Source organism: Aythya ferina (genome assembly GCF_964211825.1).
Source record: "Aythya ferina genome assembly, chromosome: 5".
Lineage (NCBI taxonomy): Eukaryota > Metazoa > Chordata > Aves > Anseriformes > Anatidae > Aythya > Aythya ferina.
This window is the reverse complement of record NC_140301.1, coordinates 1,632,405-1,638,450: the sequence shown is the minus strand read 5'-3', so window position 1 is coordinate 1,638,450 and position 6,046 is coordinate 1,632,405. Positions and strand designations below refer to the sequence as shown.

Here is a 6,046-nt window from a genome sequence, read left to right as displayed (position 1 = left end):
ACTGGAACAGGCTCCCCAGGGAAGTGGTCACTGCACCGAGCCTGTCTGAATTTAAGAAGAGATTGGACTGTGCACTTAGTCACATGGTCTGAACTTTTGGGTAGACCTGTGCGGTGTCAAGAGTTGGACTTGATGATCCTTAAGGGTCCCTTCCAACTCAGGATATTCTATGATTCTATGAATAATAGAAACAGCATATGGAGGAAGAGTGGGAACTAGGCCCTTTTAGCAGTAAAAGGCAGCTGTGAAACTGCCTTTTCTCATGTCTGGAGAATAGGAAGGAACATTTGTTGAGGCAGCCAAACCTTGTACTAGACTAAACGTGGCTAGAAAAAAAAAAAAAAAAAACTAACAGTTTCAAACCCTCGAGCCCTCCTTCAAGATACCTATCTGCTGAGGAATAGATTTGTCAGAGATGGCCTGTATAACACTGAGAAAGGCACTTACCCATCAACCAACCAAAAACTTGGATAATTCTTTTTGCCAGAAAGAAAGTGGAAATGACCACACAGCTTAGTACTTGGATGATTTGTTTGTACGACTCCAAGTGCAGTTTATACTGCAATTAGTATTAAGTTACTTTGTATATAGTGAAACTATGTCAACTGGAAACTATAGAAAACTTGCAACAGAATATTCTTAATTTGACTTCCTAATATGCTCTCCTGAGACTCCACTTTTGTCTCCAATTTGGACTGGCAAGTGAATAGAGCCTGTCTTTTATTCTTGTGCTAAGCAGGTGAAACAAGCTTGTGCTAATGAGTGCAGATTGGGTGTTGCGACCTCCATCATATTTCCAAAGGGCCATGCAAGTAAGACAAACAGGAAAATATGTAATTTGTAAAATGTACAAAAGCTTTGATTTGGTTAAGGTGTCATGATGTTCAAGCCACAAGCAATTTTTCATATGAACAATACCTGAAACTTGCTAAATCCTAACCTTGACTCAGTTAGGTGAAAGCTACTGTCTCAAAGGGGAAGGCTCTTTCAGTCTCTGAAGTGCATGAACTTGTTCTTCCAGCTACTCAATTTCACCTCTTATCTTCTGCCTATCCTCAAGGTTATTCATTTCCTCTTTATTATACCATAATTCTCTTGCACAGTAACAATGTTTCCCAGCTGTATACCAACAGCAGGTTTCATTACCAAACTCTTCAATATTGCACAAAGGTTAAAAGAATATCACATACATTTGACCCTAAGAAAATTCCTTGAAGATCTCTAGTGGCAAACTTCCTCTAGCCTGATAATTCCACTTAAAACACATCTTTTCCCATAGTACTACACCAACCTCAACTTACATCCTTAAATCCCAAAGGTTCATTGTAATACCCAGTCTGTTATTTATCTTAAATTTTTAAGAACAGAATAATGCATAATGCTACAGTGAGAGATACTTGCAGAAAGATTTCTCCAAATGCCGCACATCTATCATATTTTTGGGAGTAAGCAGGAAAAAAATGTTCTAAGGAACACATAGAATCTGATTCCAGCAACAACAAAGATAGCAAAATACTATTTTAATTCATTTGACAGGTAATAATAATAATAATAATAATAAAATCACTAAGTAGATATCTCTATGTAAGACTCATTAAAATACACAAGTGTATGTGGATTAGTCATCTGCATTAATCAAAAAGAAAGTTTCAGTACTACCCCAAATTAAACAAAAGGCCTCTTTAGACTTGTGTTGCATGCCAGCTAGTTAGCATGACCTCCCACAAGTCTGGAAAGCTGAAGGAAGGGATACTCACCTGCCAGAACACTCAAGGGAGGGAACATTTTTGGTCCAGTCACCAACTCATTCTTAGAGATGGCAAGCACAGGGTTTCTCACAACTGACATGGCTTATCAGAGCCCCAAAAGCACAAAATGAGTAAGGTGTCACTTACTGCATTACACAATTATTGAAAATACAAGGTATACCAAATTTATTTAACTGCTACTACAACTATGAAGGGAAGACCATGCAGGGAAGACCAAGTTCTTGAGTGTTTCCTGATGAGGACCATTGTTCACTCCTTCAAAGTCCCCAGTTACCATGCAGAACCCATTTCCTTTCTCCAGTGAAGAACTCTATCACATCCACCTTGGCATCAAGCCTTATTTGTGGCTTCTTGTGCCTGTCTTTTTTTTGTTGGTGGTGGTGGTGGTGGTTTATTTTTCCTGCTTTGTTCTATTCCTGGCACATTTTTAAACTGCTTTATTCTACTCAAATTAAAAGAAGGTTAGATTATTAAAACACAGTTGATTTGTATTCACAGGGTCAGGTCTTCTTTCTAGCATGTTTTCTATAAGGTATGTGGCAAGTTTATTTGGGGCATCTCATCCTGAAAGGATTGTTTATGCTGGACAAAATAGTAAGTAACACAAAGCACGCATTTGTATCTGAAAGGTTTTCAGGAAGCTTTATTTCATTTACTATTCTGTATAGTATATGTATTTATACATATATGTAGATAAGTTTAAAAAAATACAAATCACCATTCCAAAATGAAGAAAATTAGCAAAATGTTATGAAGCAGAAATAATACAGTATTACTGAACTACACATTTTTTAATACATGTTTATATGTTACTCAAAAATAATTTACAAGGCTATGGAAACTGTAGCTGATAATTAATGAGGAAATACCAGGATCAAGACTGTGCATATTATAATATACACCTTTATTACAAGTACATACACTATTTCTTTTATGTGATCCATTCCTTATTCAGAGTTAAGACAGATTGCTCTCTTACTGAGATGCTGTCCAGTATTTGATTTTGATCTTATTTGTTCATTGGACAAAAGCCAGTACTGTACTCAGCACACACTATTCCAGTACTGCTTTAAGGGAGAAGTATTGGACTTCACTGGATATGAATCGTCCTCCTTCTCCTCTTACATACAAATTATTTTTGTAGCAGAGATAGGCCATATCTGTACCATGCAGTCAATCATAACAGGAGTTAACTCCACCATTCCAGCAACTTGACCATAAACATAGCCCACATAAGAGGATAAACTAACCAAAGACAGGCTAGAACAGCACCGCAACCCTGCTGAAACACTGGACACCCAGAACAGCTAATCAGAGCTGACATGCTGTCCTGCTTACAGTGCCAACATGGCCAAGATTCCTTCATGGTGCTGCATTGATAATGAGAGGGCTGATGGGCTCTTGGTTTCAAGCCTGGTTATTACAAGGAGGATGAGATCTACAGAAAATGTTATGCATTTAAACTCTTTGATGACACATAATTTTGATACCACTGACATCTACAAAACAAAACATTTTAGACAAAAGCATTATTTAAGGAGTAGTAGAATTTACATCAAAATCAATATGCTTTAATTAAATAAATGGTTTAACCCAAATGGCATTTCTACTAGAAGGGGTAAGATTCTTCAAGAAAGCTGTAGAAGTAGAGAGACTTTTCTTAGTTTAGAACACCGAAAGAGTTGGATAGACACTGGACAGTGGATATGATCCTGTCTGAATGAAGTCCCAGATACCCTTGATCAGCAATCACTCTTGATATAATGACGTATAGTATAAATTCAGATATATATATATATATATATTTTTTTTTTTTACTGGTAAATCTAAGATGTTCTCTTATTAATGTAGTTCCTTCAAACATTCCTTCCTTGCCTCCTAATAAACAGACACATGTATCTGACAGCCAAAAGTAAATTATGATCTTTTTGGACATGTGACAGAAGACTCAGATTAGCTTTTTCTCATTCCATTCAGTGTCAAATTGTAGGGGCCACACACCAGGATTTTAACTCAATCAGGCATGGAAACTATGAGAGTCATATCTTTACTAGCAATGTCTGTATTTCATGAGTGAACATACCCAGTTATTAAAAATGTTTGAGTTTGTTTTAAAAAAAAAAAAAAATGTAGTGTAGGGAATGTCGCATTCGTGTTTAATGTATTTGTAAGGTCCTAAATCATGATTAGTATTTTTGTATGTGTTATTCAATTAGTATCACAACTGTTTTCAGACAATATATTATAAATTAAAATAGGAACTGCAAAAGAAAGGCTGTATTCAGTAGATCTCTGCATATGCTGAGTGAACTCAAGGTCAGCCTGTAGCACCCAGATCATTTACTAATTCACACGGTGTTTCACAGGCTTCTTATATTAGATTTTTAGCTTCTTGGTATTCTGCAGTGCTGGAGAGCTTATTGGATTTTTCTCACTCGTCTGCCATGCCCTAAGGGTTTCTAGATCGTTAATGATCAATAATCAGTTTAGATAAGGATGATCATTCATACAATTCAGAAACATATATGTTTCCTTAATGGGTCTATGGTATTAGTCACAAATGAATTCACTGTTTAACCCTCCCCTGGGTAATAAATGCCATATTTGAAGAGCACATTTTAAAACCCCAGAGATGCTAGCTTTCACGATTCCATAATAATCACAACACGTATTTGTTTTATTTGTCCAAATACTTTACAAATATGCCTCCTTTATATTTATTGACTTTACTAAGATCCTGAGCTCTATTTAGACCTTTTGACTTCATTGTTTATTTAGCTACCAAAGCAGCCTCTGCAGTTACAAAGGTAAATATATTCTCTCGAGACAGTGCTCAGTGTTGTGTAAGCTTGCAAATAAGTCCAAAACAGGCAAGATCCAAGAACAGAAGGGTCCTTATCATCCATACGTTTGAAGCCAGCTTCAGTCTCTGCTTTATGTTCACCACTCCTCTTGCTCTTCATCCATGGCTCATTTACGCATGCAATAACGATAGACACAGATGTAGAATTAGACCAAATGGGAAAGCAAAAGGCATGGAGTAAGCAAGTAACAGCCTAGGAGGTCAGGCAGTCAGTTCCATGTAGGAGGAACAGACATGAAAATGCCCATCTAAGGAACTGATTTCCTTCATATGTTACACATACTTCTTGCTCCTGCATATGCTACAGACGTTTCATATACTTATGGACTCTGTCTCCATCCTTCCATCCATCCATCCATCCATCCACCTTGCCACCTCCTATGTATGGGAGACCTTTTCCAAAATTGCTTTGCCATCTGGTTTATGAGCCATCCTGTCCCTCCTCACAAACCAAGCTTGCACACTCTACATCATTTCAGACAGCTGGCCATTTGCTCCCTTACCTGACCTGATTCCAGCGAGAAACACAATCATAATTTACTTCCCTAATGACTCCCAAAACCACAATTTTTCTCTTGTTATAGACTAGAGAAAGCAAGACAGACAAAAGTCACTGTGGGTGAGACTGCAGAGCAGGTGCAAATAACTGGTATAGAAACTGCAGTCACCTTGAACTACTTCTGATAACTGAAAGAGTAACTGGGAAACCCAGCATTTTCTTATTTCTCATATGTTTCTCCAGTTCTAGGGGAGATCTTTACACTAACAGCTTATCTATGTGCTCAGTAATTTCAACCTTTATTTTCAAGTTTACCATCTTTTGAGGGATGGAATCCAGGTTCATGGTCTACCATTCCCAGCATCCTTTCTAGAGACATTTTTGTAGGTAGGACTGACTTTGGCAATCTTCTTGCTTTTGTTATATTTAAATAACCTAATTACAGATTCAAACATTCTTTACAAGGTGCTCTTCAAATTCTTTCTTAACCTTCTTGATTTCCTGGTTACATTTGATCTGGCATGGTTTATGGATTTCCTGTTATTTTCTGGAGGACAAACTTTCCTTTATAAATGCCATTACTTTTTACATGACAATTACCTTGATTTTATATTGAGCCATAAGGTTTTTAATCAGACCACCTTTTAATTTTTTTTTTCTATTTTTTATTTTTTCCAAATTTCAATGCAGATTTTGTCTTGACTTCTAATACAGTACATCTGAGAATTATCTAGGCTGCCTCTAGACTTCTTGCCTTTTAGCTCCTCCTCTAATGCTTTTTCTTCCTTTTGACCTGTTGCCTCATTGGTATGCAGTTCCCTTCCTTTAAATCGAACACTTGTATTCTGGATTTATTTTGTTTAGACTCTCCTGCTGCAGTATTAAACCTAATTGCCTTGTAATTGATAATACAGA

At 36.9% G+C, this 6,046-nt stretch overlaps 1 protein-coding gene across 1 annotated transcript in view; it reads right to left on the bottom strand.

Moving 5' to 3' along the window:
- Positions 1-2,406: 2,406 nt before the first annotated feature.
- Positions 2,407-6,046, bottom strand: part of LOC311437052 (uncharacterized protein) — a 57,562-nt gene continuing 53,922 nt past the window's right edge. Inside the window, exon 3 of the transcript XR_014693230.1 lies at positions 2,407-4,738. The gene's annotated coding sequence lies outside the window, so the exon portion shown is untranslated. The remainder of the gene's footprint in view (positions 4,739-6,046) is intronic.